At 42.5% G+C, this 23,373-nt stretch overlaps 1 pseudogene; it reads right to left on the bottom strand.

The window, feature by feature from the left end:
• Positions 1 to 11,051: 11,051 nt before the first annotated feature.
• On the bottom strand, positions 11,052 to 23,030 carry LOC141735471 (uncharacterized; annotated as a pseudogene).
• Between the last annotated feature and the right edge of the window lie 343 nt (positions 23,031 to 23,373).

Raw genomic sequence — 23,373 nt, 5'->3', positions numbered from 1 at the left:
TAGATCCTTTTGTTATTTTGTGTTCATGCTTCTGTTTTGTCAGTGTCCCTGTTCTTTTATTTCCTTGCCTTCTTTGATATTTGGATTTCTCCCAAAATACAGTATTCCAGTTCTTTCTCTTCCTCTGTAGATTTACAGAGGGCATTTAATATTCCAGGGGCATTTAAGCTTCAAGATATTAGTTTTATAATGAAGGAGTTGCTTTCTGTTCTAGTTTTGTACACAAATAGCCACATTGCCATTGTTCAATAAAAACACTAGTAATGATATGCATTAGAAAGTAATGGGATGTGTATATTGTACAGGAAAATGCAGAAATAATGAGATATTTGGTTTCAGATCAGTTATTGATACATTTTGCACAAATCACAGAGTCACAGAATTGTAGGGTTGGCAGGGACCTCTGGAGATCATCTAGTCCAACCCCCCTGCCAGAGCAGGTTCACCTAGAGCAGGTTGCACAGGAACGCGTCCAGGCAGGTTTTGAATGTCTCCAGAGATAGAGATTCCACCAACTCTCTGGGCAGCCTGTTCCAGTGCTCTGCCACCCTCAAAGTAAAGAAGTTCCTCCTCATGTTGAGATGGAACTTCCTACGTTGAAGTTTGTGCCCATTACCTCTTGTCCTGTCCCCGGGCACCACTGAAAAGAGCCTGGCCCCATCCTCCTGACACCCACCCTTTAAGTATTTATAAGTGTTGATAAGATCCCCCCTCAGCTGTCTTTTTTCTGGACTGAAGAGACCCAAGTCCCTCAGCCTTTCTTCATTAAGAGAGATGTTCCAGTCCCCTAATCATCTTGGTAACCCTTTGCTGCACCCTCTCCAGCAGTTCCCTGTCCCTCTTGAACCGGGGAGCCCAGAACTGGACACAGTACTCCAGGTGCAGCCTCACCAGGGCAGAGTAGAGGGGGAGGATGACCTCCCTCGACCTGCTGGCCCCAGTCTTCTTGATGCACCCCAGGATAACATTGGCCTTCTTGGCCACAAGGGCACATTGCTGGCTCATGGTCATCCTGTTGTCCACCAGGACTCCCAGGTCTCTTTCCACAGAGCTGCTCTCCAGCAGGTCAGCCCCCAACCTGTACTGGTGCATGGGGTTATTCCTCCCCAGGTGCAGCACCCTACACTTGCCCCTGTTGAATTTCATAAGGTTCCTCTCTGCCCAGATCTCCAACCTGTCTAGGTCTCTCTGTATGGCGGCACAGCCTTCTGGTGTGTCAGCCACCCCTCCCAGTTTTGTGTCATCAGCAAACTTGCTGAGGGTGCACTCTATCCCCTCATCCAGGTCGTTGATGAATATATCGAAGAGGACTGGACCCAGTACTGACCCCTGGGGAACACCACTCGTCACTGACCTCCAACTAGACTCTGTGCCCCTAATCACGACCCTCTGAGCTCTGTCTTTCAACCAGTTATCTATCCACCTTACTGTCCATTCATCTAGCCCACTCTTCCTAAGCTTCCCTATGAGGATGCTGTGGGAGACAGTGTCAAATGCCTTGCTGAAGTCAAGGTAGACCACATCTACCACCCTCCCCTCATCTATCCATCCAGTCATGACATCATAGAAGGCTATCAGATTAGTCAGACATGATTTCCCCTTGGTGAATCCATGTTGAGTACTTCCGATAGCTTTCTTTTCCTCCACATGCCTTGAGATGACGCCCAGAACGAGCTGTTCCATCGCCTTTCCAGGGATGGAGGTGAGGCTGACCGGCCCGTAGCTCCCCGGGTCCTCCTTCTTGCCCTTCTTGAAGACTGGAGCGACGTTGGCTTTCCTCCAGTCCTCAGGCACCTCACCTGTTCTCCAGGACCTTTCAAAGATGATGGAGAGTGGCCCAGCAATGACTTCCCCCAGCTCCCTCAGCACTCTCGGGTGCATCCCATCGGGGCCCATGGACTTGTGGATATGTAATTGACCTAAATGATCCCTCACTCGATCCTCCTCAACCCAGGGGAAGTCTTCCTCTTTCCCTGTTACTTGCTCCAAAGTCTGGGACTCTTGAGGGCTGGGCCGAGCAGTAAAGACCGCAGCAAAGAAGGCATTCAGTAACTCCGCCTTCTCCGCTTCCTCTGTCACCATGGCTCCTGTCACATGTACACATTCAAGTATGCATTTGTGCAAGTAATGCACAAATCAAATATGCAGAGCTTCTATTGTCTAGATATAGGGGTTATTTTCATTATATTAATTCAGTTTCATGTTAATATTGAACAGAAAGGAAGTAACAAATTTGCCAAAAGGCCTCAGAAATTAACTTAAAAGTCCCCTATTTAGTCCTCATGTTTTATATCCCTGTTTTTCACTCTACAATTTAGTAAAAGACAAGTACTTTCATTATCATAGCAACCACAGAAACATATGGCATTGCATGTATGAAACGTCTTTTAAGAAAGTGCACAGCACTATGGGAACTGAGCTGTCAACTCTTGGAGGCAGCAAATGCTTGCAATAAAAGCAATTCAAATACATCATACAAAGAAATGATAAAAGTCTCACACTAGTGATGTGAGCAAACAAAGACTGAGGATCTGTGCTACTGTAGGACCCTTCAGGTATTTCCTTTTATTGCTTGCGGGCTGGAAGTTTTGGGCATTCTAGTCAGGAGATGGAACACTATGCTCTTTTTGCACTGGAAAATATTTTCCTAAATCCACCAGTAATCCAGGCAATGTGACTATATTCCTTTTAAAATACTTACCTTTCTAAAGCTTCCAGTAGTCTTCTGTTTCCAATGTTATGCTCTTTAACTTTTATTAAACATTTCTGATTTGGACAGTGTTTAATATGTTATTGCAGTTAACTTTGTATGTCTAAAGATGCATCTCAGCTTTATTGCAATGACTATGTAGATGAATGGAGCAAGTATCTCAGAAGGTGGGCACGTGAGCCATGTGTTTGGGACCTTTCCAGATCTTTTTACTTAGGACTAATTTGTCATTCTCCCTTCTTTAATTATAGCTTTTTTTCTGCCTCATGCTCAGTTGTGCAGCAAAAGTATGTTGCAAAAATGACACCACAAGGAGCAGATGCAATCAATCAACACCCCTCTGTGTAGTGCAGACTTTTTACTTCAAAGTTGGGTAGACAGACATAAACTCATGTTCCCATAGCAAGTTAGGTTTGACACATGGAATTACAATGGAAGCAACCACTAGCTGGACCTCTGATCATTCTTATGATAGTGTTATGAATTGATTTAAGCCTCCCAGCTATATATTCTGCATTTTTACAGACCAGGAGTTGAGAGTACCATAAGTTACACATCTAAGACAACATCAAATGTCTGAGCTGAATCAGATTAGCATATTGCAGTGCGGTTTCCATCTGCTAAACTGCACCTAATCACATCAGTCATTCTTTGCTCCTGAACAGGAAGGATCACCACATAAGAACATGAGAATGGCCATTCTGCATCACACCAAAGGTGTCCATCAAACTCTTGTCTCCAGCAGTGGTCATAAATGAAAGCCAGGAGAATGGAAAGAGCAGGCAAAGAGAAAGAGCAGCTCGGAGACTTGATGTGCCTGTTGTGGTGTTATGAGTAGAGTTGAAGAGAAATATTAGTATATAAGAATTCTGTTGATAAAATTAAGTGTTTCTTTTCTTCAAAAATGTGCTTAGTGAATAAAATAAGGCTCATGGTCTAAAGGAATAGTGTGTGTGTATTCATTCACCAAAATAGGGGGAAAATTCTAAATAACAGAATATGAACTTCAACTGTACTTCTTCAATCTGTAAATGCATACTAGAACTATCTTTACAAGCACATTGAAATGAAGAAGAAAAGACAGTACAATCCCTCACAAAATTCTGAACACTGCATTATGCATATTACTGCATGATAAAAGTACCACTGTTCTAAATTGAAAAAAAAACCAGATTATATCATATCTAACCAGAATTTAAGTGTCACCACAAAACCCAAGTTGCCTAGATGTTACCTACAGAACAAGTTTATGTTAGGCATACTTAATGGATATTTTTTAAATTACAAATTATACCTTTCCTATTTTAGTATCCTTGTAACTGTTGGAATGGCACAAAGTTTCTCTACTATTATTACCAATCTGGAAAAGTTGTGTATGTCTGTATGTGCCTGTATCTGTGTGTGTGTTTCATAATTGTTATTAACAATTTTTCCTTTACATTTCTGTTAAAACTTTATAAAATTTTCATTGCTCAGAATGTTTACCAACTTTAAGTGCCTTGGGTTGGAATTTCTTGTGGGAGTGTCAGCTTAGCTGTTTCCAAAATGACACTAGAAGAAGATATCTTTTCCTCACATCATATTAGAAAAACTCAAAAACATTTTGGGTCAGGAATGTGCCATTTGTTGGAGCAGGATATCTGTAAGGATATTCAGTCTGAAAATACTGTGAACTTGTAAAAGCTAAGGTTGCAGAGGGGATTTCCTAATTCCTCAGTGCTTGATTTTTGCAATGTTAATCAAGTTTTCATAGCTATTTCCTAAATACGGAATTACTGCATCTAACCTATTTGCTTCTTGTTTAGAATGCATTGTCTGTAAGTATTTAAAGCCCCTTGCCCTCAAGAACACAAGAATACATACTCATGCAATAAACAGAGCTCTATTGTGCTCTTGTGCATATATGATTGCACTCATGTACCTGCACTTATATGTGCTCTTGCACTCATATATCGTGAGAGACTGAATTTTTACCATCTGCTGGTGACAGCAGAAAAAGTAGTAGTATATATAATATTTGAAAACTCAAATTCTTCTGTAGCACCTGGTTGGATATCTGTTAACTAACCCTTCAAACTGTGGTACAGAGGAGATCTGAGAATCTCGATTTCTTATCAGGAAAATAAATGAATAACAGTTAAAAAAAATAAAAATTCTTCTAAACAGCTTACAAATCAGTTTCAGATTCTAGGACTGGAATTTTAAGGAGGAAAAATTTTAGCCTGAGCAGGCAAAACACAGTATGAGTTATTGTGTATTAATTCTCTTGCTGACTTTGTGAAATATGAAACATTTCTGACCACAGTATTTAGAAGCAGTAATGAATCTCGGTTTCTTTCCAAGAACTCTTTCTGTGCATCCAGTGTGTAATGTATCGATGACTGTGTCTCTGTCAGTCTAGCTGTTTTGGAAACTAAGTAATTCAGCTCTCATGGTTGCAAGAGTGATGTCTCTCAGACCTGGATTTCTCTCTCATTCCCTTGTGAAAAAAAAGCAAACGCTACTAAGAATCCTACAAATCAATGGGATTTGCACACTGAAATACAAAAGGGGCCTTAGCCTTCAACCTTAAGACATGTTTTGTTCGACACAGGTCATGTACTTGACTAGGTGTTTTGTTGGAGTTATTTTAAAGCCTTGAAAAACACCTTGATGTCATTGTTTGGGCTGGACTGGCCACTAAAACAAACAACAGATGCTCTCCCCCCCCCTCTCTCCAAGGAGAGGAGGAGGAGAGATGAAGAAACTTATAAGTTTAGAAGGAACTAAACTACTTTAATGAAATATTAACAATAAAATAATAAAAAGGAAATAATGAAATATATATACAATATATACAAAACTGTATCAAGCTCCCAGGATGACAATCATGTCACTGGCAGGCACTGTGAAAGTCACAGACTGGACTCAGTGATGGATGGGAACTGGATTCCGGATCTGGAGTCAGGAACGCACGGATTGAGATCAAAGGCAGATGAACAGACAGGGTCCTCTTCGGACACTGGCCATTGAAGAAAGAAGGGCTGACCCTTTGACCCCTCAGCTTTTATACTGAGCATGGGGCAGATGGAATGGAATACCCCTGTTGGTCAGTTTTGGGTCACCTGTCCTGTCTGCTCCTTCCTGAAGGTGGGACCCCTCTATGCTCTTCCGCCTCCAACCCTCCAACGGGGCAAATAACAAATTTAGCTGACCTTGGTTGTTATAGGAATAAGTATAAGCAAGATCCTCTCTGCATACCGTTCCTTGGAATAAATTATAAATAATCAGGCCTTAGCTCCCTGAGAGCAGTGTCTCAACAATATGCTGTTAATTTCAGAGAGTTCAGTTAGAAGAGGCTTGGTTGCAAAGTAAAACTGCTGAACAGAAAATTGGTTCTGTTTTACCTCAAACTAGGACACTTAAGAAGAACTAAAGAAAAGTGTGTTGTAAAAGCAGCCCATCTTTTACTGTGAAGTGCTTTGTATTTGCATGAAACCTGAGTGTTCAGTGTCTTTGGCCAGTGGATAAAAACTATAAATTTTCCATTATTACAGTCAGTCACATTCCAAGGTGAAATTTAAGCATGAGAATATTAATAGTTGAGCTGCTGTGAATTTTCACCATTTTTCAGTTCTGTTTTAGTTGCACAAGCTTAATTGTGAAAGTGGATCTCGCAGAGTGATCACTCTTATTTTTTTTAAAGATGGTTCAAGAGAGCTTTCCAAGTATGTGTGAGAGAGGTTATTAAAGGTACCTAGCTGGCATTTTTGGTGGCTACTGTCTGTGGGAGAGGATCATGAAAGGAAGCTAGAAAGAAGACCATTACTAAGTTTTGGGTGATGTGTTACCTCAAAAGGAAAGTGAAGAAGCATTAAATAAATATGAAGAATTTGGGAGTAATATTTGTATGTGTATTGCATTACACTAGGGTTAAGGAACATGACAGTTCTGAGTTGGAGCTGAATATGAAGGTATAAGTGGTATATAGTATGATATTTTCATTACATAAATGACAGCATAAACACAGCTTCAGTTTGTCTTATACAACACTTTTTTTAATGCCTGCTTACATATAATACTTTTATGCACGCCTGCTGAGCTTCATTCAAGTCATGGCACCACTCAATACATCCTTCTATTTTGACATCTAAACATAAATATGTACACTCTGGGTATGATTATACCACCCACTCTATGTTAGTAAAGTCAAGAAAAAGTTTCCCGAAGTTGTTCATGAGGATGCCATATGGGACAGCTGTCAGAAGCCTTACTAGTGTCTGGAAACATGACATTATGTGTTGCACCCTCAGTTACAAGTCCTGTTACTTTATAATAAAAGACTTGACATGAATCATAGAATGTGTTGGGTTGGAAGGGACCTCTAAAGGTCATCTAGTCCAACCCCCCTGCAGTAAGCAGGGACATCTTCAACTAGATCAGATTGCGCAGAGCCTCAGCAAGCCTGGCCTTGAATGTCTCCAGGGATGGGGCCTCCACCACCTCTCTGGGCAGCCTGTTCCAGTGTCTCACCCCCCTCACTGTGAAGAACTTCTTCCTAATGTCTAATCTAAACCTACCCTGCTCTAGTTTAAAACCATTGCCCCTCGTCCTGTTGCTACATGCCCTTGCAAACAGCCCCTCCCCAGCTTTCTTGTAGGCCCCCTTCAGGTACTGGAAGGCCGCTATAAGGTCTCCCCGGAGCCTTCTCTTCTCCAGGCTGAACAACCCCAGCTCTCTCAGCCTGTCCTCATGGGAGAGGTGTTCCAGCCCTCTGATCATCTTTGTGGCCCTCCTCTGGACCCGCTCCAACAGGTCCATGTCCTTCTTGTGCTGAGGGTTCCACAGCTGGACACAGTACTCCAGGTGGGGTCTCATCAGAGCACAGAGTAGAGGGGGAGAATCACCCTGCTGGCCACGGTTCTTTTGATGCAGGCCAGGATGCGATTGGCCTTCTGGGCTGCAAGCACACATTGTTGGCTCATGTCCGGCTTTTCATTCACCAATACCCCCAAGTCCTTTTCTGCAGGGCTGCTCTCTATCACATCATGCCCCAGCCTGTATTGATAATGAGGATTGTAGGACCTTGCACTTGGCCTTGTTGAACTTCATGAGGTTTGCTCGGGCCCACCTCTCTAGCTCGTCCAGGTCCCTCTGGATGACATCCTGTCCCTCTGGCCTGTCAACCGCACTACTCAGCTTGGTGTCATTTGCAAACTTGCTGAGGGTGCGCTTGATCCCACTGTCTATGTCATTGATGAAGATGTTGAACAGCACCGGTCCCAGTATGGATCCCTGAGGGACACCACTTGATTTATTCTTGACAATGTATTTGCAAGTTGTTTATTTGTCAGTGTGAATTTTCCAGTAACTGAAAATTTAATTCTTCTTTCCATCTCCCTCCTCCCCCCTTAAAATTGTGTATTGCATTTTCCCTGTGTAGGGTCTTCTCTCAGTTTTCTTCTCAGGTACTTAGAGGACTGCTTATCCCATGAGGTTATATCAGGCATTTTACTAAGTAAATTTTGATAGTGGGTCAAACTGATATGAAAATTGTTTTAAGCTGCTTTCATTTATAATATATTTTAAAATTGTCTAGCTTGTTCTTTCCTTATTTTAAACTCGTCATATGTTTTCTCACTTAATTGCGTTAGCTTCCTGTTCACAAATGATCTCTGTAGTGAATTCTGATGACCTGTAGCTTTTCATCTCTCTTATGGAGCAAAGCTCTATTATCCTCTCTCTTCTTATTGTTACTAATGTAATTATTACTTCTATATTTCTTTCTTGTTACTCTTGGTCTTCCTTGCTAATTGCAGCTGTTTGTACCTTGGCCTGAGTTTTTTGTCTTCTGAAAAATACTTCTCCCTAGCAGTCTAACCTAATTTCCACTTTCTCTGTGCTCTCTTTCTGTGTTTGGGGCTAATAACAAGATCAAGACTTAGCCATATTGGTGTCTTTCTATGTTTTCCATCCTTCCTCTGCATTAGGCCAGTTTGTACTTATGCCTCAATACCATTTATTTGAGGAATTGCCAGATCTCTTTAACTCCTTTTCCCCATGAACTTGCTTCCCATAAATTCTTAACTAACGTTTCTCTGAGTTTACCGGAATCTACCTTCCTGAATTTAATTGGTTTTATTTTGCTTTCGTCTCTTTGGTTTCACTGCTCTTTACTGTTATTCTCCTAACAGATTTCTCTGTGGTAAGTAGTTCTGATATTCCAGAGAAGGAATCACATCCAGCATCCAAGATTTGTCAAAGAACACTCCCAATTCTCTTACAGCACTGCATGGTCACTTTAGTTTTATTTGCTGAGACCGTGTCATGGGAAAGTATTTAATACATCTTTTTAGTGTCTTTTATTTCTGTATACAAGGTTACAGCCAGCACCATGTGACAAGCAAACGTGGATGACTGCAAACAATAGTTTGAGAACTACTGGTTTAGAGTACAGCAGTTGCCCTATTGGAGCAGGTCCTTGGTCCATTCAAAACAAGGTGGAAAAAGCCCTTAATGACTTAGACTGCAATGCACGCATGTGAAGATTACTTGGGATAAAGTTTACTCGGGATAAAGTAAAGGGAGGGCATAACAGCAGAAAATATTCTAAAGATTGACTCAGTCCTTAAAATTCAAGCACTTCATTTTCCAGTATGATCCAAATTTTATAACCAAAAGAAAATTAACATTCCCACTGACAGCACTTAACATTATTAGAATAGACAAGTTTTCTTTTCTCAACTTTCAAACTTTTCTTAGAATTAGCTTTGTTTCATTTTCTCCCCAAGCACGTGACTTCCCTGGAAATCCTTTTCTCCTCAAAGAAGTCTCTCACATAAAACCTTCTGTTTGTTTTTAAAAGGTTAATCCATTTTGTCTCAGCTCAAGTAGAATTCCAGAAAAACCTGTAACTTTGCCTGTCCTGATTAACCAGTCCTTTCTCTCTTTTAACTCCATGTTCATCTTTCTTACCTCTGAAGAAATCATCTTATGTATTAGGTTAGAGAATTAACCTATTTCTTAAATATGCGGTGTTTTTCAATACTGAAGTATTGTGTAAAAGATGATGCACATAAGACAGTGATCTTTTAAAAGAAATCCTTGAATATATGTATGCATGTTACCAGTGTTTCATAAGTATTTGGCTTTTTCTTAGAGATTTTTTTTAGTCCTCTAACTCCTTTGCAATGACAACCTTTTCTCAAAAACCCTTTCATTATTTTGTATGCGATAAGAAAGTCTTATCAAATTTATTTCCAGTGTACTGTAAATTTCCACTGCTTTCATGCAAAACCTCAAATGTTTCTGCAGTAGAATCAAGTGTTTTACAGGCATGTTGGTGAGGATCGTGCTGATTTCTATAAGTCGTGGAATTAATTCTGTAGCAGCAACTCTTCAGCTTGGTCCTTAACATTTCAGGGGGGGAGGGCAGGAGAACAGAAATAACAAGTACTGAAGTGATTATAAGAGCATTAAGAGAATTACATTAATGTATGCAGTGTGCTTGAAGATGAAAAAGAACCATAAGAGTAATAGGCAAATGTAGTGTTACTAAAAGTTAAAAGTCAGTCAAAAATATATAAACCACCATATAAACATCCGAAGTAGGTATTTGGCAGACTGGGATCCAGAACAATCCAGCACAGGGTAGTCTTGTATCCTTCATGCTGCTGCTGCATGGTGTGCTATCAAGCCTCTATCAAGCCTCCTATCAAGCTGCATGGAGTGCTATCAAGCCTCTCAGAACTACTCATGAAAAAATCCTGCAAAAGATTTACAGTTATAGAAAGAACATGATCTATATTAATATTTTAATCTATTTTATCTACTTAGGGTACATTAGGATGGAAAAGAACGTATTTTGTAAAATATTGCATTTTATTTAAAGGGGAGATTGTGATTTTGGTTTGGTCAGCAGTCTGTGCGTACACTTGCAAAAATCAAGGTCTGTGGTTCAGATCTTTCCTTAGAAAGGACCCCAATATGCCTCCACACTTTTAGACTTTTCTCCCCAGCCGCATTATTCTTTCTAGTTAGGGATTGGACCAGCGTACAGAGATCTCCCGTAGGGACACCGTGCAAGAATTGTCGGGGCACCCCTAATTGTAGGGCTTTACGCCACAACGCGTTTCGGTCCTTATGAGGCTTAAACCTTCCCTCCGATTTAGGGGTTTGAGTGTGAGTTCTGACTTGGCAAACCTTTCGGGAGTGTTCAGAGGACTTTTCACTAGTTAGGCTGGCCCAGCCCATTCGGCGCCCGTATTGGTCTATTTCCTGTACATATTCATTCCAGGTGGGCATGTAGTGACGACGGCCCCACCCATGAGCACCCCTAGCATCTCGTATATGATCTTGAGTGCTAACAGCGAACGGTTTCAGGCAATCGGGAAGACATAGGGGCTGACATTGGGGATTTCCGAAATTCCTCTCTGTCATACATGGCTTGCAGACAAGCTGCTTTCCGTATTGCTGCAAACAGATCAGAGTAGCCTGTAGCTCTAATCTCTAATGGCTCTTCCTCTCTCTCGCAGATCCATACCACCTGCCCAATAGGCTGCTCGAGCAGTCAGGGAATAATTATGATCCCCGGGCACAGTAGTTAAAAACAGTCCTGGTCCCCAAGAGTCTCCTGCTTCTTCCTCACTCAACATAATTCTATCTCCTCCTTCAGAAGAAACTCACCACACATACTCAACAGCTGACTCTTCTGGCCGCCTCGAATATTTTTCCCTTATTTTCGCTAACTCTGTTGGTGTCCACGGAACAGTACACACAGTGGTGTGGACTTCATCATCATCAACCATGGTTTCAGTTTTAATCAGAGGTTGTAAAGGAAAGACTCAGGATTTCACAGTAAAAGTCCTTTCCTCCTCATCTTCTTCCTCCTCCTCACTGTCAGACCAAAGATCTCCGGTCTGGGTTCCGGAATTTGGATAACACATTAACTTACGAATTTGTTGGACCTGGGTTGAGGGCTGCATTTTATCTAAGAGCCCAGTCACCCTTTCCAATAACATTTTAAGTTGGTGATTTTCACCTTTAAGTTGGAGATTTTCATTCCCGAGTCGAGCATTCCGGTTTCCTAAACATTCACTCTCACTCACAAGCTTATCAACTTGAGTTCTTAATTTTTCTCCTGTCTCCTTCGGAAAAGCTAATGATGACTTCAGCACCTCATTCTCCGATTTCAGGGTTGCATATTCTACAGCTGAAATCAGATTAGGAGCAGGGGCTTCCCTAGCTTCTTGTTGTGCACGAGTTAAACAGGCGCCTAACACCGCACAGATCACACCTTTGCCTTTCCCCGCTCTGAGCTTCTGTGAAGCCCAACACTCTTCAATACGTTCCACCACTTTCTCTTCATCCTTCCAAAATTTATGGGCCCACTCCTTCCCAGCCTGGGAAGGGGCACAATCATATTTTTGCAGCAGTTTATCCATGGCAATCCTGCCGACTACGCCAAAATTCTGTTGCGTGAAAAAGGACAAAGCAGTTTTGGCAGAAAATAAACCCCCTTGCATTCTAACACTCCTCACCGAGGTGGGAGGCTAGGTGCGGCTAGGTTTAAGTTCTGAGTGATGCCCAATTCAGCACTATCAGTCCAGTCGCGTTTAATATGTATTAAACTATTACGATTTGGATACACTAATAGTGGACTGCACCTTCAGTCTAGTCGTGCTCACGAACTAGCACAGACACCTTCAAATCTTTGGTCGCGTTCAGTGAGAAGCCAAAATGACTAGCTACTTAAAAAAGTGCAGTTTATTTAAGCAACAGATATATAGGTTCTTAGGATTGCCGGTGATAAATACACTGTCTGCAAAGCACGTGCAAATGAAAGCATTGTTACATATACAAAGTGCGTGACAAAGTTATAAACGATACAGCCTGGCTATAAATGTAGGATAGAGATTCTCTAGAGAAATTGCTAAGTTTCCCGAGGAAACACTCGGTATAATCGAAGTCTTACCCAAAGGCGTCCCTATGGAGGGGGGAAGAAAGGCTCAGCCCATCGACTGATCCCGGAAGTCAGTGATGGAGTTCTCCTCGACTAGTTCACGATGGTGTCTTCCCTGATATTCCCCCTCTCTCGGGCTATTTTTATACTATTTTTTACCTTCAAGGTGGAGTTTGAGTGACTTTAGTCATACATACTTTTATCATGATTGGTGTAAAATTCTCTCGCTTCACATTTAAAGGTATAGTTTATGAAAAAGTCAGGGCGCAGACTCAAGGAGGAGTGGTTGCACTTTGGAGGCGGGTAGCCTTTGGGATGGAGATGTGTTTTGGTATTATAATGGTATTATAATGACATTATAATGAGCAAAGTTCGCACAAAGGACAGCATTTCATCAAAATCTGACAAAATGTTGGCTCAGGGTAGCGAGTAGGCAGCTTATCCGTTTCATAGTAAGCAAGTAGGCAGCTTATCTGTTTCATGGTACCATCCCGTTCCTGTATCTGCTATACATCATAAGGCAAGGTCGCGGAATGGTTACATTCCGTCCCGTATCTCATGTAGCTTCACAAGCATCCTCGTACAGGGAACCGCAGATGTTGCATTCTTTGCATGCCAGCCGCAGCTATTTTCTACCTCTGTCCTCAGCTCTGTGTGGCCTGAGTAACTCCACATCCACTATAGATATGCCTTTGCTCTTCTTGCGTTTAACAGTTCTGCAATAACAGTCCCACAATGCCTTATGTCAACCTCTTGGCCAGAGGTTTCAGCTCTGCTGGCTGAGGTGTGGCTGAGCAGAAGCTCCCCTTAGAAGCCTTGAATAAAAAGTGTGGTTTTGTCAGTCCAAGTGTTTAAAGAAGAATAAATGCTACAAATGCTACAATGTTGGTAGATCAAGTAGTTGTGAAGAAAGGGCAGTGACCATGCAGGCCACAATTCCTGTGAAATTCAGGGAAAGAAATATTTAGTCAGTTACTGAAGGACTTTCAGGCACCAGGTAGAAGGGTGGGATGAGGTGCAGTGCCACATCACTGCCAGAGATACTGAAGTGACTGTGGAACAAGAAGTATTTCAGTGAGTGCTGGACCTAGTGAAGCCTGGTTTCCTGTATGTTGAGTAACTGTCTAACTGAATCATGCCAGGAGGAGCCAACGAGGAGAGGAGCCATGCTGGACCTTGTCCTTACCAACAAGGAGGGACTGGTGGGGAATGTCAAGCTCAAGGGTAGCCTTGGCTGCAGCGATCATGAAATGGTAGAATTCAAGATCCTTCGGGCAGCAAGGAGGGCACGCAGCAAGCTCACTACCCTGGACTTCAGGAGAACAGATGTTGGCCTCCTGGGGGACCTGCTTGGCAGGGTAACATGGGAAAAAGTACTGGAGGGAAGAGGGGCCCAAGAGAGCTGGTTAGTATTCAAGGATCACCTGCTCCAAACTCAGGAGCGGTGCATCCCAAGAAAGAGGAAGTCAGGCAAAAAGGCCAGGAGGCCCACATGAATGAACAAGGAGCTCCTGGACATGCTCAAAAGCAAAAAGGAGGCCTACAGAGGGTGGAAGCAGGGACGGGTTGACTGGGAGGAATACAGAGAAACTGTCCGAATGACCAGGAACCAGATTAGGCAAGCTAAAGCCCAGATAGAATTAAATCTGGCTAGGGGCATCAGGGATAACAAGAGAAACCTCTATAAGTACGTCAGGGGTAAAGGCAAGACTAGGGAAGATGTGGGCCCTCTCCGGAAGGAAACAGGAGACCTGGTCACCCAGGATATGGAGAAGGCTGAGGTGCTGAATGACTTTTTTGCCTCGGTCTTCACTAGCAAGGGCTCTAACCAGACTGCTCAAGTTGCAGAAGGCAAAAACAGGGTCTTTGAGAATGAAGAACTGCCCACTGTAGGAGAAGATCAGGTTCGAGACCATCTGAGGAACCTGAAGGTGCATAAGTCCATGGGACCTGATGAAATCCATCCACGAGTCCTGAGGGAGCTGGCGGATGAAGTTGCTAAGCTCCTTTCCATTATATTTGAAAAGTCGTGGCAGTCTGGTGAAGTTCCCGCTGACAGAAAAAGGGGAAACATAACCCCCATTTTCAAAAAGGGAAAAAAGGAAGACCCGGGGAACTACAGGCCGGTCAGTCTCACCTCTGTGCCTGGCAAGATCATGGAGCAGATCCTCCTGGAATCTCTGCTAAGGCACATGGAAAATAAGGAGGTGATTGGCGACAGCCAACACGGCTTCACCAAGGGCAAGTCATGCCTGACAAATCTGGTGGCCTTCTACAATGTTGTTACAGCATTGGTAGATAAGGGGAGAGCAACAGACGTCATCTACCTGGACTTATGCAAAGTGTTTGACACTGTCCCGCATGACATCCTGGTCTCTAAATTGGAAAGGCATGGATTTGATGGTGGTGTGGTTTTGGCCAAATGGGCCATTCCACCCCTTATTCCATAACATTCGCATCATGCTCAGGTGACTAATACTTCATCTATCAATCTATACATACATCATATATATATAGAAACAGATATATGCAGGTTACTCAATTATGATTTTATCTACAGAAGTCCACTAAGTCCATTTAGTTCATAACTGTAGGATTTCATCTCTCATAGCAGGATCTCAGGGTGGAAAAGATGAATGAAGTTCTCAGGGATGAATGAAGTTCATAGTGGTTCGTGCCCATGGGTAGCATGTCCATCCTGAAGAGTTTGCTGGACACCACTTGATGAAGCTAGCTCAGGTTTCATCACCAATATGTTATCCTGAAAAACACTTATAGAACACTGTTAGTGTTATATAACAATTAACATCATACAGCTCAGAATTAAGTATTCTCACCAAGGGTTAAATTTCCTTGAGGTACACACTGAATTTCTCCATTCTCCAGCATCACCCACCAAGTACATACAAGTCCTTGAGCAAAAACAGTCCCACAAATGGGTTTGCCTTTGCCTGAGGCAGGAAAAAACCCAAACGGTTTCCCCAGCATATTCCTTTCATGCACCACAGGGACCTTATCCCCTTCTACTGTATGTAAAAGGTCTGACTGAGCAGGACCAGCTCGACTGATGGATCCCCTGGTGTTAACTAACCAGGTAGCTTGTGCTAAATATTTGTCCCAATTTTTAAAGGTTCCACCCCCCATTGATTTCAGGGTGGTTTTTAATAGTCCATCGTATCGCTCAATTTTCCCAGAAGCCGGTGCATCATAGGGGATATGATATACCCACTCAGTGCCATGTTCTTTTGCCCAAGTACTTATAAGACTGTTTTTGAAATGAGTCCCATTGTCTGACTCAATTCTTTCTGGAGTACCATGTTGCCACAAGACTTGCCTTTCAAGGCCCAGGATGGTATTCTGGGCAGTGGCATGGGGTACGGCATAGGTTTCCAACCATCCGGTGCTTGCTTCCACCATTGTCAGCACGTAACGCTTACCCTGACGTGTTTGAGGGAGTGTGATGTAGTCAGTTTGCCAAGCCTCTTGATGCAGTGAAATGCCATAGTTAAGACTCAATAGTCTCAGTGACTATTAAGCAGGTATTCTTTATTGCAGCGCCAGGCGCACAGGGGATTGGTCCCCCTAATGTGCGCGCTGACTGATTTAGATGTACAGTTTAAATACATACTATGTATGCATATTCACTAGTTTTCCAAGAAATGATTACCTATTCATTAACTCATAATAATACAGGTTACTGCCCACTCCCGCATGCGCACTAGAGTCTCTCGGTGGTCTTCAGAGACATCTGGTGGCCGTTTACTTCCTCCACTCCTCTTCATCGTTGTGACCTTCTGGTGAACTGCAGGCCTCTACTCTACTTCTTTATTCTTGCTGGCGCATCAAAAGTGTTAGCTTTGACTTGTCTCTGCATTCCTCAGTAATCCTGGGCCCCTTGTTTTGAGAGATAAGCTTCTACTACAAGGTTATATTGTCCTACAGCATTCTGTCTTAAAAAATAGGAGATAAGTTCTGACATTTAGTACTACAGCTGTTGCATCTGCTCTTTGTACAGCCTTAAGGCGCCTAGTCTCCTAAATTAAGCTCCTACTCTAATTTACAGTTCTAATATATTAAACCCCTACTTCAATTAGTGTACAGCTTTAATATATCAAACCCTACTTCAGCACTGCAGCAGTTAGTGGGCCAGTATTTGCATTTAGTCTCCGATAGTCTATTGTCAGCCTCCATTTGCCATTTGGCTTTCGGACAGGCCATATTGGGGAATTAAAAGGGGAGTGAGTAGGAACCACAATTCCTTGTTCTTTTAAGTCTTCTAGCACTGGCACTATTCCCTCCCATGCTCCAAGAGGTAAAGAGTAGGGTTTGATATTTGTTAGTTTCTCAGGGGGAAGTAACGGCGCAGTTCTAAGAGCCTTATCTCTATCAGTGGGGCACCAAAAGACCAGCTTCCTCCCTTATCCTCCATCCATACTTTGCCTTTCAGGATATCAAGTCCTAAGAGATTAAATGGAAATGATCCCACGGCCATCAACACCGAAGTTGCTGCCTCTTCCCCTGGTAGCCGTAAACTGACAGTAGCCATTGCTTGTGCCTGAATGTTACCGAATGCATCTGCCACAAACAAATATCGCTTAGACAATGATATACCGCTGCATTCTGCATCTTTTATGTTAATAGCTGAAATTTGGGCACCGGTATCTACTACAAATGTTATTGGGATTTGCTTAGGTCCTACAAAACAAGTAATCCCAAGGTCACCTTGCTTATTAATAGTGAGCTGTTTAATATGTACCCATCCTCTGCCCCCCCGCCCACTATAGGGGAGCGAAGGGGTTAGTTTCCTGCTGGCACTGGCGATTTCCCATCAGTTAAATCTATGAGGGGCACCAGGGGAGCACTAGGGACGACATCGCTATCCCAAGGTTCTTTTGACTTCCCTAAAATTAAATCTCGAGGGATCACCGGTTTCTTCGGCCATCCCCTAATTAACCTTTCTAGCTTGTCTGTAGCCCGTCCATAAGATCTCGGGGGATTCCTTTTCTCCATCCCATGGTCCATAGTGCACTCCGCCTATTTGGTATATCCTTCCCGCCTGGTGGTTTAGTGAGGGGTGCCCTCCTCTCCTGGTTGGGGGGGGGGGGGGCAGGGGGTGTGTGTTTCAATTCTGCCCGTCTTAACCCTTTCGGGTCTTGTTTGGCAGAGGGGACACTAACAGGACCATATTTCCACCCGTAATTGATTAATTCCTGGGCAACTTCTCCCCAAGTCCATACTTTTATCTAGTTCTGTAGTGGCGTATGGCACTTCCTTAGTAATATTTTGGGGGGAGTCGTCTTGATCATTGTCATATGCATATTCCATTTTGATCAAAGGTCGGAGCGAGTGAGGAGGTATTTCTAATTTGTCTAATCTCAATCTTGCTTCTTCTAGCTCTTCAAAGGGGTATAGTGTTTCAGTCTTAGCGGGGGGGATGGCTGTCACGACTCTCGCTCATGAGGAGCTGTTCTTTAAGGGCAGACTGTAGATAGTCTGCCTGAGCTCTCTCCTGAGCTAATTGTCCCTTTAGATCCTTCACTTGTCCTTGCAGGGACTGGACAAGGGCTTGTAAAGATTGTATAATTTGGGATTCAGCACTATGTTGCTAGTCTCGGGCTTCTACAGCCGCTACCAGACTGGTGCCTAAGACGGCGCATATTATAGATTTCCCTCTTCCGGGCCAGAGTTTAGCATCCTTTTCTAAGGCGCTAATTTGGTCGGTAACACTCTGCAGATTATGCCAATTTTCTCGTGCCCAGTCATTACCTGATACAGAGGGACATGCATCATGTTTCTCTAAAAGGTTATACAGCGCATCCCTGCCTGCTGGGAGATCAGATCTTCAGCTGATGGCAATCTTGGGTGGTGACTGGTAAGCAAGAGAATGGTCTGCAGAAGGTGCTAAATAAATACAAGCAAGCTTCTTATCGGCCCGCAAGCCTGCCATCAATTTGCAGAAGCTTAAGCAAGCTTTGAGACAATTATTTTAAAGTTCCAGTCTTTCACAAATGGCTTTTGCAAACCAGCAGCACCTGGTTTTCAAAGCTGAATAATAATAATATAAATATAATAATATTTAATATTTAATGTTAATAACAAATATAATAATAGCCAAAAAACTTCTGTCTCTGACATAGCAAAAAACCCCATGGTGCTTTCTGTGCCTGAAACTATCCACCTGTAAAATGAAGACAATAACAGTTATCTATCTCAGAGATTTTGTTTAGATGGTTAGACTATTGCTACTACCAAAATGGGGAGGGGTTACAGAAACATGAATTAATAATTCAAGAATTGTTATTACTCATTATTAAAGCTTAAATTCCTTGCTCTATAGTAAAGAAGAGTAACATATTAATGACCTCAGCTCTTCTTCAAATGAACACTGACTTGATCAAAAGTACAAAAGAAGGTAACTGTCGCTGCAATATTTATTCACTGTAGTTCCACAAAGACATTCTTAACAGATACAGAAGACATAAAAATGACAACTCGCCTCGATGCTGTGATATGCAAAGTATCTTTATGAAGTTCATAAATTATTTGTTTGACAGTATAAATATCCCATGAGCTCTGTTCTAAGCCTCTGTTCTGACTACTTAATTCCTGAGTGGAATGAATATAACCTTTAATAATGAAATTCCACATTTCTAATATTTGACTGAATGAGGATAAAACTGCTCCTGGAGAAGGCAATGAACAATTCTTTTGTCATCTGCAGGTGCAAGATTAAATATGAAATACCAGAAGACAGATCTAAGACAAAGCAGTAAATATAAGTATAAATATATCACTGTAAATATATTTTATAAATATATATAATGTATTACCCTTTTATTCTGATAGGATAACAGGGGTTGGTGTCACTGCAGAGTTGTGTATTTTAGAAGGGATTAAAATTTTTCAGAATACGTTGCAAGTAAACAACAATAAATGTTATTTAAATATGCTTTGAAGATTTCAGTTAAAGAGACAAGACACATAGGTATGAATTAGAAGTTAAAATATTTTCTCTTTGTATTTTGCAAGGATCCTTGTCACAAAGTCAATTGTGGAATGTCATTAGACCTGACATTTTAGAATCCCCACAAGCCCTGACCTGTCCTGAAAATCTTGTAGTATCTCTAGTGACTAAGAAAGAAGCACATGTTCAGGTAAAAAGACAAGTAATTTTACTGGCTAATACATGTTTGGCACTTGTGGTAAAATAACAGAAGATTGGCAAGGAGGATTGTAAACACGCTCAACTGACTTGCAGCTGAGGTGTAGAAAAACACATATATTATACTAATTGTTGTTTAGTCTTGTGCGCTTGACAAGTAGAACATCTGTGTTTAGATAACATAGGCCTGTGATGGATTCAGAGGGACCCTATGAGATTCCTGCCCTGCTGTGGGAAAGATCAAAGCACAGTGGTAAACTATGCCTGCGTGAATCCCTGATAAACAGGAGAAAGCAGCAGGTTTGGCAATTGTCTAGCAAGGACCAAGCTCCACGGTGCCTGCATCTCCACTTGTGTGCCTCTGTCCAGGTACTGCTTCAGGGATCCCCCAGTCCGCAAGGTAACAAAAGTAAATTTACTCTTTGCATTTCATCCATGGTTTTGAGGTTGTTCCTGCATCCTCCCTGTGCTGGCTCACACATTTAGTGTAGTCATCAGGATCCAGGAACAGCCATGCCATGGCTGGCAAAGAAGTCCTTGATTATACCAGCAGCGATAAATGCTATGGGTAACGTAGGTACCCTAGCAAATACCTTGAAGGAAATTGGGGCTGTAATTTCGTGACCATCTGTTTGGGTGGCGAATAAAGGAAAGCCAGCAAAACCAAAAGGAGTTACATCACGGGTGATGAGGAAACAAATGTGGAATGATCTTGTACAAGCCGGTATCATACGATCAGAAATATCTGGGATCACAACATCAGAAATGTTTCACTGATGGTAAAAGTTAGCATTTATGCAAAAAAGCCGACCGCCCCTGGCTCCACCACCAACTCCTCTGCCCTGCTTACCACCTCAATGCAAGACGTTTCCTGGCAAATGCCCAAACAGCAGAAATGAAGGTTTGGCGAGTCCCCCAAAATTGACACCACTGTAGCCTCTTACTATGAGGGGAACCAACACCCCTACATTCCTTTAACTATAAAGTGGCGGTCTGGGGGGATTTTACATGCGTTAGCTCTGGTGGATACTGGAGCTGAGGTTACTGTATTACATAGTAATAATGTAATATTAATAATAAAGAAGCCACATCACAGATCCATGGACTGAGGGGAAATCTGACCCCACCCTCCGAGCTAAGGTTACCTTAACAATAGGAAATACCACTCCATTTACCATGACGATGTTATTTGCCCCAAGTAAAGAATATATCTTGGGTATTGATGTATCGGCAGGACGAACAGTTGAAACTTCAAATGGTCGCTTCTGCTTTGGAACTTCACAAGCAGGATTTGCCTTTTGATCTATAACTGTCTTGCATGGATTCCTGAAGTGGGATCCTGTCGTGCTGCTCGTGCCTACCAAGGTGGTAACTGTAAAACAATATCGTATTACGGGGGGGAGGAAATTACTCAAACCATTCAGGCACTTCAGCAAGTGAGAATCATTAGGGAAACTATGACTGCTTTTAATAATCCTATTTGGCCTGTTCAGAAACCAGATGGCACTTGGAGAATGACTGTAGATTATAGAGAATTGAATAAAGTCACCCCCCCAATTGCAGTTACAGTATCGGACATGGTTACTCTTACAGAAAAAATTAGCAAAAATTTACAATCCTGGAAAGTGGTGATAGATCTTGATAATGCTTTCTTTTTGATAGCCTTTGCTTCAGAAAGCCAAGACCAGTTTGCCTTTACCTGGCAACAAAAGCAATATACTTTTCAAGTATTGCCTCAGGGATACAAACACAGTCCCTCCATTTGCCACCAAATGACAGCAGATGATGTAGCACTATGGTCAGGTACCACTACTCTTTACCATTATCTTGATGATCTATTGATTATGGCAGAGTCACAACGAGAAAGTGAAGCAGCTGCCGAATTGCTGAAAGCGCATTTGCAGGACCAAGGTTGGGCAATTAATCCAAAGAAAATATAGGGCCCTAGTACTACTGTACAATTTTGGGGAATAGTTTGGCATGGACAGATTAGAGAAATACCAAATAAGGTACAGCAAACAGTCCAGCAATTTCCTGTACCAACCACAGTAAAACAGCTACAGACCTTCTTGGGACTTTTAGGGTATCGGAGAACTTTTATCCCGCATCTGGAAGTATTAATGCACCCTCTGCAGAAATTAACTAGGAAGAAGATTGTTTGGCAGTGGACCAAGCAACAACAAGAAGCCTTTGATGCCTGCAAAAATGCTTTGATGGAGCATGTGCAATTATACACTCCTAGGTGAGGATATCCTTTTGAATTCTAGATAATATATTCTCGTGGGGATTGTGGCAGATGACTGGGACAAAAAATCAGAAAGAATCTGTAGGATTTTGGTCGAAGGCATTACAAGGCTCTGCTATACATTATACTCCAATGGGAAAACAAATTTTATCTGTACTTTGGCCACTAAAAGAAACTGAAAGAATCACAGGTCAAGATAGTGTGACCGTACACACGCCCATACCTATTCATGGGTGGGTTACTGATGATTTTGTTAGGGCCCATGCAGGGGTAGCTCAGGCAGACACACATTGGGAATGGAAACAATATTTACAGCAATGATTTCTATTAGGAAAACCACATGTAACCACTCCACATGCCACTCTTCTAGGAACTGTATCATTTAATCATGTGCACCCACTAGGGGAAACTCTTCCCCTTGGAGATATCCCTACACCTCCTGTGGAGGAGGCTCCCCCTTATGACAAGTTAATAGAAGAGCACAAAAAAGGTGCCTGGTTTACAAATGTAAGTGCAACATACACAGCAACTGGACAAAGACAATGGAGAGCAGTCGCATATGCTCTGCTTCCAGGAATTATATTATGACAAACAGGTGTACAGACATCTAGTCAGGGGGCTGAATTGATTGCAGCACCTCTTGCTATCCTGGAAGGGAATATACACTGACAGTTGGGTTGTATACAAAAGCCTCACAATGTGGTTACCCTGCTGGGCCCAAGACGATTGGCATATACAAAGATCATAGAATCATAGAATGGTTTGCGTTGGAAGGGACCTTAAAGATCATCTAGTTCCAACCTCCTTGCCATGGGCAGGGATACCTTCCACTAGACCAGGTTACTCAAAGACCCATCCAGCCTGGCCTTGAACACTTCCAGGGATGGAGCATCCACAACTTCTCTGGGCAACCTGTTCCAATGTCTCACTGTTAAAGGAGAAGCTGCTGCCCAAGCATTCACACACCATTCATGGTGTCGCACACACACTCTTACTCCCGGGCATGCTTCCTCCTTCTTCAGGCTCAACCCTAGGTTTCCTGCAGCAGAGTCTCAGGAAGGTACAGCAGCAAGAAAGGTAAGCACCTTTAATTGGAAGGTACAGCAGCAAGAACAGCCCGGGCTGGGTGCCTCTAAAGAGAGGGACCCTGGACAAAGAAATTCCTAGGCAATTATACCCTTGTGATATATACACTCACCCCCCACGTGGCCTTCATACGCTGTCCACATGTTTTTTAGTCCAATGGTGATTTTTGGTCTGGTGTCTTCTAACATCTAATTGGAATATTTTTCTGTGTCGAGGCAGGCAGACACCTA

This window comes from Larus michahellis, chromosome W, assembly GCF_964199755.1.
Source record: "Larus michahellis chromosome W, bLarMic1.1, whole genome shotgun sequence".
NCBI classification, from domain to species: Eukaryota; Metazoa; Chordata; class Aves; order Charadriiformes; family Laridae; genus Larus; species Larus michahellis.
The sequence above is the reverse complement of the archived record's forward strand: the minus strand, read 5'-3'. Positions and strand labels throughout refer to the sequence as shown.